This window comes from Aethalodelphis obliquidens, unplaced genomic scaffold, assembly GCF_003676395.1.
Source record: "Aethalodelphis obliquidens isolate GAN/ISIS:26980383/991018 unplaced genomic scaffold, ASM367639v1 scaffold10, whole genome shotgun sequence".
NCBI lineage: Eukaryota > Metazoa > Chordata > Mammalia > Artiodactyla > Delphinidae > Aethalodelphis > Aethalodelphis obliquidens.
The window spans coordinates 27,806,592-27,819,451 of NW_020837954.1; positions in this window are offsets into that span (position 1 = coordinate 27,806,592).

The following is a 12,860-nucleotide window of genomic DNA, read 5'->3' on the forward strand; positions in this document are numbered from 1 at the left end:
ATCATAAAAATCTTGGGAAATTAAAAAAAATGTATTGCTGAAAATAGCTGTCTTACTTTGAGCTGATTGGTGCAATTTTTACATTTTACCTATTACATTTTTTTTCTTAAGTGTACAATGGACTCTTTTCATACTTATCTATTGATTTCAATAATCACAGAAAAGAGGTAGCCATCTGCTCCTTTCTTATTAGCACTCCCATTCTTGGGCAAGTCTGGATGGACACCCCTCATGATATGTGTATTCCACTGATGTGTCCATTTTTAGACAGAATTTTATGATCTCACATCTCTCAAAATGACTTTAATGTGGTTTTTAAGTAAGTACTCATTTTCTTTTTTAATGGCAGTGTGAGGCAATATTTTTAAGGGGTAAATGACAGTGTGGAGAAATGTTTACTTTTGTTGCATGTCACATGTTCAGTGTCGAATTTGTTCATTTTTGGTCGTTGGTACAGGACTGACAACTCAGGCAGGAAGCTCAGGACCCGGCAGCCACCACAGGGCGTACCCCTTGATCCTATAGCTCTGGCACTTGGAATTGCGCCCTGGGGTGTGCGTAGCAAAGGTCCCAGTCTACTTGGCAGGCATGCTTTTTTGGTTTTTCAACCTTTGAACATTTTTTTTGAGCTATCATTTAAAAGTCAGGAGGATTCTGTCTGTCCGTTCTCTGTCTGTCTCTGTCTCTGTCTCTGTCTCTCTCTCTCTCTCTCTCACACACACACACACACACACACACAGTTCTACCTGATTTCTCTTGAAAAAGTAAAATACTTATCAACACCTACTCACATTCTGAGTGGCAGTAACTGACAAGAGCTGAGTCACAGATGCCCCCTTTAGGTGGTGCTTTCACTTTCTCCTGTTTGTCACCTTGGGTAATCCTTACTGATTTTTGTTTGCTTTGGTTTTCATCCAGACTCTCTAGATTTGAGTTTGAGACCCTTAGAGTCACTAGAATTTACTGGCAAGCCTTCATGGTCACCCTTTCTAAATTGACTGCACTCTCAAAGTATGACAAAATGAACTGATGATTTTTCTGCTGCTCTGCGGTTCCTACATCATCTGGACAAACTCTCCCTGATTCTACCTCCTGGTTCTCCATCCTGGATTCATGTTCGAATCGCCTGGCAGCTTTTTAAGGTGCTGGAACCCAACAACATTACAGAGGCTGTTGGATCCAGGCATCAGTTTTATAAAAATCTCCCCTGGTGTTTGGGATCTGCAAGTCAGGTTGAGAACTGCTTGTTTAGTTGGTGCTTTGTATAAATTTTATTTTATTGAGTAATTCACTGAACCAAAACAATGAAAAATTCTAGTATGTAAGGAAATGAAACAAAAAAGATGTAATTATCACCAGAAATACCTGGACCAAAGAAGAGGCTGGTAAGCAGATGCACTCTATGAAATGAGATGGAACCTTACATCCCACTGCCGTGCAGCAGCCTTGAAACCTGCATCAAGTTTTCCCAGCTGTCCCAAGACCTCTTGGCTCATGTTTGATTAATATCAGAAGGAAGAGCTGGTGATGGTACTGAAGAAATTTAGTTGCCTTTCTCTGAACATTCGTCTTTTTTCGTACAATGTACAGATACATAAATTTCACGCTTGGAGGAAAGTTTGTGGAAGGATTCACTATAGTTTTCCTATAAATTGCCAGGTCCCTAAATATTTTAAGTTCTATTCAGGTTACAGGTTTTACTTGTGAATTTTTTCCTCTTCTTTACCACTGTCTACAGTGAAGGTTCTGTGAAATTCTGTCCTTGTGAATAGATGTTAATTTTCATGATTGGTATTTATTATTATGGATAAAAACCTAACTGCAAAATAATTACTTTTCTTTCAGGTTACTATATGAAGCTATATTAAATTAATATATGCTAATAAATGGCCTGCCATTAAATCCTATATTCTTTTTTAAAAAAATTCTATGTTCTTGAAATCACACATTAAATAAGTTTTATATTCTAAATATAATCTCTAGAAAATATAATAGACCCATCCAGATATGCAGTAAACTTCTACTAATTGAAAACCATAATTCATTTTAATACTAGCAATATTTCTATCAGAAAATATGATTTTATTAAATAAAGCATTCAAAATTAACTTCAACCCCAATTTTCTTTATCAAAGTAAATGGCTCAACCAACCCAGTTTCTGCATTATTAACTTTTTATGCTAAAGAAATTTTACACTTATGTTACATTATTATATGGTGTAGTCCGATTATATTCTAATTTTTTAACTTTGCCTTTAAATTATACATTTATGATTTAGTTCTGCCTTTGACAGTAACACATATTGAAGAGTGTTTGAAATTCATGCAATTTAAGAATTCTATAATTCATATTTTCCACTTAGACTAGTTTGACCCAATTTATCCAGTTTTCTGAGGTTTTATTATATGTTTATTCATTAATCAATCAATCACTATTGGAGGAGGACTTTATGCTGACACAAATAACATAAAGCAAGAAAACTGAAGGAAAAAAAGGTCTACAAGGATGTGAATTAATAAAAATATGACGTTATTTTCTTGGATTTTGTGATGCTTGTGGCATGCCAGCTTTTTAAAATTGGTAATTTTTTGTGATTTCCTTTTTCATTCCGAATAAACATTCATACCCAATTTTGTATCTGTAATTTTGTATTCATTTTCTAATGAGATCTCTCCCACCTTCTCCCTGCTCCCCCAGATGTGTAAGTTTCAAGCCCACACAACCTAAACCCACACAGACTATCTCACATTTATCACATACCCCCATGGACATTATTTATCCACATGTACATTATGGGAGATACAGTCAAACCCAGTATCACCTGCTAATATCATTACACTCTTTGTAGTTATCCTAATGTACAAAGTTGGCACTGCTAAGGAAAATAAATGAAGTTACTGCAACATGATTTGCAGTAATTATTCCATTCTTCTGAAGCTGTTAGCAGACCACATGTTACCTGTTACAGAGTTCTGTCAAGGCTTGATATCTGGAGTGCTTATCAAGATTTAGGAAGGATCTATAATCTATTTCTTTAGAAAAAGAAAAAATACAACAAATTACATATCTAAAACCACTACCATATATGGGAAAATACATAGCAATTTTATATGTAACTTTTGCACACATCTTCACAATACCCTATTTCCCTTCATTTTTTGCCTGCTTACTCTTTGATTGTTTTTTTCATATGGGAATATTTTGTAATGTCTTTCTAGTGAGAGAATGTGAAGATAACTGTTTTGTCTCTAGCATGGTTAATTGAAATTTATTTTAGTAATGCTATGTAATTTGTAGAATTGTCAAATTTCAGAAAACTGTAAATTTCTTTTATACATGAGCTGTTGGAAGGATTTTCCACAGATTAACTTTTGGCTCTCTAGATTTAATGTCTTGTTTTTCCTCCATTCCCACATACTTCTTTGCTGAGTGCCGTAGGACACATGTGACAGAGGGGAAGATGGAATGGGAAGATCAAGAACTGATTAGAATTAAAATGTCTTACTGGGCTTCCCTGGTGCCGCAGTGCTTGAGAGCCTGCCTGCCGATGCAGGGGACGTGAGGTCGTGCCCCGGTCCTGGACGATCCCACATGCCGCGGAGCGGCTGGGCCCGTGAGCCATGGCCGCTGAGCCTGTGCGTCTGGAGCCTGTGCTCCGCAACGGGAGAGGCCACGGCAGTGAGAGACCCAAAAGTGTCTTACTTATGCTTATTCTATCAAAACTTTGACCACATGGCTGCATTGCTAGGGCCCCTCCCAGGGTCTTAGAAGGGATCTGTGCAAGCAAGGGGCCCTGAAAGCTTAAGTTTTACTCTCCTTACTGTAAAATCCACATCTAACAATAAAATTAAAATATCAAATAATCTCAAAATTCTAGACTGAAACAGAATGAAATTTAATTCAATAAAAGTAAAATCAAATAGTTAGGGTCAAAGCATTAATTTTGCAAGCACAGGTTAAGAGGTGTATGGTAACGGTTCAGGGGTTTTAGCAGACCTCCATTTTATTATGAACCAACAGTATGATGCAAGCATAGAAAAGGCATAGAAATAGCATAATAATAGGCCACATTAACAGAAATAGTTTCCAGATCATGAGATCTGATAATTCCTTAAAAAGCTGCCTTGGTCAGAAAACAGCTACAATATTATGTCCAATTCTGATGACATAATTTAGGAGGCCTAGTGACTGATTAGTTTGTAGCCAGAATAGGCCATTCAAACTGGTGAAGATAATTTGAACTCACAGCACAAAATGAGTGGTTAACAAATCTGAGGATGTCAGATGAATACTTAAGGGAACAAATTACTACCTTTGAATACTTGAGTTGCTGTCTTACAGAAGAGAGTTTTATACAACAGTTGTCCTGAATTGTCAAAGTGGACAGTGATAAAACCAATTTGTACTCTATCTCACTGTAGGAAGTTATTTTCTGATAATACAGTTGCTCGCAGTGGGCTTGGTCGTCCCTTGAATGTCTGCGGGAAGTGAAGTATGAAAACTGGAACCAGATATGTGTATTGAATAAGGGACTTCTATAATGACAACACTTAGGTGTCACTTACACCTTGCCAGGTACTCTTCTAAACACGTGCAAAGGGTGAAGAATGGGAATAGATGGCTCCGTTGGCTTCTCTCCCATATTTGGTGGCTCTGAGGGAGTGATTTTAAAAAAATCATTGCTTTGGCTGACACACTAAGACATTGCTATTTTTCCCCCCTAGTAATTGCATTTTCATGCCTGTAAGTGAGCATTTCTGATGGGAACGAGCCACCTTAGTACTTTTAAAATGTTATACATTCAAGGTCTACTTTTAGGGAGAAGCAGGTCAGAGTTCCCATTACTTTTTACATCATCAGTCTTAGTTTAAGACTTTTGTATAATGGGTAAGAGTAAGAGTGTAGACTCTGAAGCCAGACTCCCTGCATCTCAACTCCCCTACTTAAGCTGTATGTCTTTCCATGCCTCCGTTTCCTCAACTATGAAATGGGGATAATTATAGGACCACTTCATGGGACTGTTTGGGGGATGAAATTACTTATTCCACGTAAACCACTTAGAATGGTGTTGTGCATATAGTAAGCATTTCATAATTTGTTTTAAGTTCTTTAAGTTCTGTGTGCTTCCAATGGCTGTCAATAACGTCAACTTTTTATTTTCCCATGCATTCATCATTCCACACATATTTGTAATGAGGGCCTAACACGGACCAGCACTGTGCTAGGAACAGAGGATTTAGCTCTGGACGTAGCAGACATGCTCAGATCTGACTTCATGAAATTTATAATCTAGCAGATTTTTATGCAGCCAATGTCAAAAAAGATATTTGTCAGTATCTCAGCTAGCAACTTACCAATCATGCCTATTAAAGGTAATAAATAGCATTCCCCAAACTTTAATTCTACTAAAATTATGTGTATGTGTGTTTGTGCATGTGTGTGTTTTCTTTCTTTACCAGAGTTTTAAATCATGAGACAAATGAAAAGACAGCAGAAATCAAGCGTTACTACCCAGTCTCTCCATGACCATCCAATCTGTCTCGTTATTATTATTGTTGCTGTTGTCATTTTACTCTGGTTGTTACTGTTGTTATGGTTATTATTATTATTATTTTACTAGTAGGTGAAAATTGGCTGGGAAAGTGGGAATTGGGAGGATTGAGTTCTTTCTCCTTGTTGAAGTTCTACCAAGGATACTGTTAATTATAAGCAATCTAGTGAACCACTGTGATCTATCAACAGTGAAACATATGTGAGTAATAGTGAGAACACTGGGGTTTATAGCTTCTTGGTTAACCAAAGTCTTTAGCAAGCTCTCCGAGGGCAACCTCCTTTTTGGTAGAGACCAAATCTTTTCCCAGACGTTAAAACACTGTGGAGTCTTTAAACTATTATTGGCAAATTAAGGGATTTTGAGGTCTTCTCAAAAAATGTTACATGCTGTTAATTGAACTGTCCTCTGTTAACACTTTAAGTAGAATAAATAGACTTATGTTCCTGGGATTTGAGCTTGGAATTTCTTGGACTTGTGTAAATGTGAAAGTAGCTACTCAGATCCTAGAGTCATTTCCTTGGTATTTCGAGTTCAAATTGGAAGCTCAGCTTCTAACATGCCTTGGCAAGCCTTTCTTCTCTGCAATTAACACGTTCAGTTTAACACCAGTTAATCAAATGTCATATTACTTTTTATGCTATTAACTTTGTTTTGCTGCATACCACGAACATGTGTGCTTAACATTAAATTTGAGTTAAAGTGTTATTTCTGAAAGAGTTTTTTCCTCTTCTTTCCTCATTTCTTGAGTGAAACCATGATTTTGTGGCAAAACTACTATGACAAACCTGTGATTTTCATTAAAAATTTTAGTGACAAACATTCTTTCCTAATTATAAGTATAGAGTGAGTGGGTCCAAGAATTTGTGTACCAGTTTCAAAATGTCAGCTACACCCTTGTTTTTATCTGTTTGCTCAAGCCAGTTGGATTCTTTAAGGTCTTGAAAAAACACATTTTCTTTTGATTAGTAACAGTGCAGCAGACTTGTTAAGTGCATCAATCAGGCTAGAACATCCAATCCAGACCCCAACTCCAGACCACAAAAGTACATAGAAACGGTTTTTAATTAAAAAAAATTATTGTGGTAAAATATCCATAACAGAAATTTTACCATTTTAATCATTTTTTAAGAATGCAGTTCAGTGGCATTAAGTACATTCACATTGTTGTGTAACCATCACCAGCACCATCCATCTCCACAGCTTTTTCATCTTCCCAAACTGACTGAAACTCCATACCCATTAAACTGTAGCTCCCTATTTCCCCTCCTCCCAGCCCCTGGCACCCACCATTCTACTTTCTGTCTCTGTGATTTTGAGTATGCTAGGTACTTCACGTTAGTGGAATCATACCGTATTTATCCTTTTGTACCTGGCTTGTTTCACTTAGCATAATGTCTTCAAGGTTCATGCATGTTGTAGCATGTGTCAGAATTACTTTCAGTTTTTAAGGCTGAATTATATTCCATTGTACGATATGTATGCCACATTTTGTTTATCCATTCATCTGTTGATGGACGTGTGGCTGGCTTCGCCTTTTGGCTATTTCAAATAATGCTGCTCTGAACACGGGTGTACAAATAATCCGCTTAGGTCCCTGCGTCTGATTCTTTTAGGTATATCCTCAGAAGTGGAATTACTTGGTCATATAGCAATCCTATTTTTAATTTTTTGAGGATCCACAGCGGCGACACCATCTTTTACATACCAACGAACAGTGCGCAGTGTTCCAATTTCGCCTCACCCTCACCAGCACTTGTAGTTCCTAACAGCCATTCTAATAGATATATACGAAGGTTTTCAAAAATGTATCGGTATGCTATTGTGGCTTTTCATGTGCAGAACTAAAAGATTCTAAAATTAAATATTTATTACTGTATATATGTGAAAACATCAAATTTCCTAATTATGGGTTCTTGTTTGCTTCAAATACAGTATTCTAATAAATAACACATCTTAAGTGTAATAGAATAATAGACACTTTGAATAAAAACGTCTAACAAGTGGAGGAAAGAAAAATATAGACAGTGGAAGGCCTCCAAATTGAACTAGAAAACTCATCCCAAGTGGTATTTGAAAGGTACCAATTATTGGTTGAGTGTTTTGGTACTTTTCAAAACACACAGGATAGGCTATGATGATGAAACTTTGTAACTTATATTAAATAAAAAGAGAAAACACTGAATCACACACTTTTTTTTGGAAGTCAGAACATGTTCAGCAGTGTTTGGTTTTTTTGAGCTATATAGTTAAAACTCTATAGCTTTGGTTTTGCGAACACATTCAGCATATGACAACACATTCCTATGTTTACAGTCTTTTTTCCCCTCAGGCTTTTCACCATTTTCAAGGTTCATTCCCCTGACCCGAACTCCCAGTTTTGCCCTGGTAGAAAGTGGATCACTTCATTAGCAATCTAGAAGTGGCAGGTGAAAATCTATCTAACATCTACCTCTCTGGAACAAATATGCCCAGGTTACTGGTAATATACACATGTGGTATCGTTTTTCCATTATTTGGAACATACAGAACTAAATTAATAACAGTTCTTACAAGACCCTGGGGGTTTGTGTAAAAGAATTTTGATCTCCTTAGGAAGGGCTCACCAGTACTCTTGGGAGAGATGCACTTGACTTTTGACCTCTTTTCAAAGGCACCTGTGTGAGCTTTTAAAATCCACTACCACCAATTATCCACTTTCAACCTGAAGTGTTTAAACCTAGGGCCACATTAACTGAGCTTAGCACATAGCCATGTCATCGTAGACTTCCTGATGTGAGGCGATGTCTTGACATAGTTAAAAGGGAGTTTAGGGATGGGGCATGAGATTAATCAGGTCCTCCTACTGACAGCTTCAAACAAAGAAGCCTTTTAGCCACCTGGTTTTTGTCTCTCACACCTGCATTCAGATTGCTGGGACAAAGCTTTGTACCATCGCCTTGATCCCCATTCTTTTCAGGCACTTGTTTGTGGCTACGTTGTTTCACTTAATGGCTCTTTCGAAAAGACAGCATAGAAGATGCAAATAAACATCTTCCTCTTTCAGGAAAAGCAGTGCTGGTAGAACTGTAACCATTTAGAAAATCACTTCATAATGGGCTTACGAAATGCCGTGCATACTTCTCGAAGATTTTGGAAAGGAGGCCTCGGCTCACGGTATATTAGAGTGACGTACATCATTCTTTTTCTGCCATCATTTTCTTGGAAATTTAAACCAGGGTGAATATAGATTTCTCTCTCCTTGCTTCACATCCCTGTTAGTTGGCTTCTTTGTCAGTAAACGTGGCTTTGATTTTAGTCTCTGAGCTTATTAAAATTTTTGGTTTTTTACTTATGGTGCAGAAGGCTTAAGCATGGTAGTACTAAGTTATTCCAGCATGCCAGGAGAGTAACTCTGTGAAAGTGAGATTCCAGTTGTCTAGCACGGCCCGTTAGCCTTCACATGCTGCAGAGTTACGACAACAGCCCATGTCTGCATTGTTCGCTGTAACCAAGTAATGCAGAAATATTAGAGGCCTAGTTGACTACATATTCTATGCCTGGTTTAAATCACTGATGTTGTAAGATCTGGCCATGGACTAAAAAAAATTCCAAATGTTTTCTGGTTCTAGTTTTTGATATTTTTTTTTCTTTGTATGAAAAGTAAAACCATACAGGATCTCCTGATTGCACAATGAAGCACAGTTCCAAGGCCATGCTAATAATTTATCCCAGTTTAGCCTTAACGGAGTTATGCAATGGCTATTTCAAATACACTCGTCCAAGCCATTTGATCTTAAGGTTCAGGAGTCATTTTGCTGAATAAAGAATGGAGTCTCCTCTCCAGTATGTGTTTGGCAGGTAAGCAACCTGCTACTCTCATACGGAGAGCTGGATTCCTTTAAATTTCTGTTTTCCATTGTTTTATCTGCTATATTTCCCCAATAGCTATTTGGTGCTATATCAACGGTAACTGTGGCATTAATAATAATAATGACAACAGCAACAGAAATGATAACAACAAAGAATACGTGTCCATATGTACTGTGTGCCAGTTATTATGCTACAGATTTTATGTGTTTCAGCTCATGCACTTCCCTAAGTAACTCTTTGAGAGAGATACAATACCCAGTTTAGTGATGAGGAAACTAAGGCCCACAGAGGAAAGTAACTGGCCGAAAGTCACACACCTCTAAAGAGAGAGAGCCGATATTTGAACCCTGGCACTCTGATTCCAAAATCCATGCTCTTAATTAGAGAACTGTTAGAAAAGTCCTATATCTGTGCTAATTTTTGCAAATGAGAGCTAGCCTATTTACATTTTACATTTAAGAAATCTGGGCTTCCCCGGTGGCACAGTGGTTGAGAGTCCGCCTGCCGATGCAGGGGACACGGGTTCGTGCCCCGGTCACGGGAAGATCCCACATGCCGCGGAGCGAGTTGGCCCGTGAGCCATCGCCGCTGAGCCTGCGCGTCCGGAGCCTGTGCTCCGCAACGGGAGAGGTCAAAAAAGAAATCAGTAGAGCAATGGGCAGCTGCTACAGAGGTGTGTGCAAGAGTTTGGAGTATCCTTACTTTCTATTCTTGATTTTATATGAAGTGAGGAAAGAGGGATGTGGTGCTCCCTCTTACCCCATATACTTGCTTGATGATAATGAAAAGTACCTTTCTAATACAGCGTACTTGAAGTAATAGACGTGAAATAATCATTTCCTTTCCATTGGTTTTGCAAACATATTGGTTTCTGAAGTCTTTTATTGGAGCATAAGTGATGTTATCAAAAGATTGCCAGAGGGATGTTTGCAGATTGATGACAACTATTTATAATGTGTTTTTAAGTTGGTGATCTATCTTCTCTTGTAGTTACTGTCTCCCATCTCAGAAAGTGGGAGGAGTCTGCACCGTCTGTGGAAGGCGGCTGAGAAGGAAATAGGTTCAGCGCATGTGTGTTAATATCAATCTGTTTTCAATATTCAGGCCTGGGCTCAGCTCTTTCTACTTCTGTTTCACAAAGAAAATGTGGTGGGAAAGGCACACCCAGTAACAAACAGGTGTACCCTGTCTGAGGCAGATTTGCCCAGTGACACACTCTTTGTGGTGGAGTTTTTGTGCAGACACACACGGGGATTGAAATCGCCATCAGATTTGTTCTCCAACTCCTCTTTTGCCTACCACACCCACCCCCATCAGCAAATCAATAAGCCAAGAAAGGAGTTTAGAAACCAGAGCTGGAAAGACCTCCGGGTCAAGTCCTCCATTCCCTTGTCAAGCCTGGGTCAGCCACCTCACCCCCTGAGCCCTTTCTACTTTTTCCTCTGCTTGAAATGTCTCAAGCCTAAATTTTCCTTTCTTACCTTTATCCCATTACTTCTAGTTACAACCTCTTTTGTCATGCCAACTAATTCCCCTCTGTCCTTTGCAGACAATTATATCATCTTTAGTTCCTCCTTGGATTTCATTCTTTTATTTTCCCTCCTCGTAAGTCAACCCCTCTGGCCATCCAGTAATGCTTTTTGACTTGCTCTGAACTCTACACACTGTTCATCTTTCTCACTGTGAGGTCCCCAGAGCTTGAATGGACCCTCCTGAGTGTGGCCTCACCCTGGACTGAGTAAAGGAAGCCAGTATTACCTGTCTCTCTTAATATGGGCTACTTTTGCCTGCATCTTCAAAAAGTGCTCTGTGAGTTTACTTTGGCTATGAGATGGCCTTTATAGAGAGAAATCTTATTTAATTATTTGTAATCTTTCATCTGTGCCTGGGAGCATACTATTCTCTAGAGCAGCACCCTCCAGTAGGAATGAAATGTGAGCCACACATGTCATCTTAAATTTTCTAGTAGTCACATTAAGACAAGTAAAAAGACACATGTGAAATTAATTTGAACAGGATTTAACGTAAGTATCAAAAATTATCATTTCAATATGTAATCAATATTAAAAATTATTCATAAACTGTTTAAATTCGTTTTTTCTACTAAACCTTGGGGATCCTGTGTGTGCTTTGCCCTTACAGCACATCTCAATTTAGACACTCTGTATTCCTTAGCAATATAGTACTTGGTCTGTTTTTAGAGTTCACAGCATTTATTGGTGAAGTAGTGGATTTACATGCCAAGTTGTTCTGAACATACTTGAAAGTTTTCCAAGAACTGAATTATCAGTTTTTCAATTTAAATTGTAACTAGTTAAAATGAAATGAAGTTAAAATTCAGTTTCTCAGTTGCAGCAGTCACATTGCAAGTGCTTGGATGGGACTGCTGGCCGCCAGTGTGGACGGCAGAGCTCTAAATCTGTAATAGTTCTAAGAGCTGCCATTGCACAAGTAGTTCAGCTTCCATTTCCCTAAGGTGAATCTTACTTTTGGATTCTTGATCACATGACTTTTTTGTGGGGGGAGGAGGTATTGCTTTTGTTTCTCCCTCTGATTTTGATGAGGTGTCCATCCACTTCATTGAGGGTTTTTGTACTATACGTTCTTGTATGTTAAGATGCTGTGGTATGGTTTTTAAATGCATTTATGTTAAGTACTACACAATTAATAACCATCACGAAAAGATCTTAGAAATCAGAAAGGAAAAGACCTATGAGATACGTAGACTTGAAAATAGTTGCCAGGTCGTGACTTTATACTGAAATACCATTCTTTCTTTACTTTTTCATAGAAATGCCAATGAAGCTTATAGAATAAATTAGGTGACCTCACAGGCTTCATCAGCATTTGTGTAGCTTAGGCCAAAGATGCTAAATCTCATTGCTTTGCTAATCTCTGCACTGCACACTTAGTAACCTAATAATTCAGATGGTGTTGTAGGACTCTAATCGTGAAGGGTAAGCCTCAAGCATTCCAAGCAATATTCTTTCAAACCAGTACTTTGTAAGAGAAAAAATTTAAAGTGGTAGGGGTTCCTAGTGACCCCAGAGATGCAGCCTGAAATTTGTATTATAAATAGAAGAGTCTGTCTCAAAAAGTGGGGCTGGGCACACTCTCTGGAACGGCTTAATAAATTTGGCTTCATTAATGCTATCATACTAGCTGATTAATGCTATTAATCGTAAGGGTTCTGTGTCTCTGTCCTTCCCCTGAACCTGAGTCCAGCTTTTTCAAAGGACATTTACTTGATTCAAAGTGGGGGAAATTTTTAGCTTATCTATTTTCTTAAGCACTATTTCCCAACCCCCGCTTAAATCTCTCTCTCTCTCTGTCCTCACACGCAAATCTCCTTTCTTCCCATTACACAAGTGTGCCCATGACAAACACTTTTCCTGAACTGATATTTCAGTTGTTTTCTTTGCGCTTCTGTGGCTCCCGTGGTCTCTGTTTTATCCA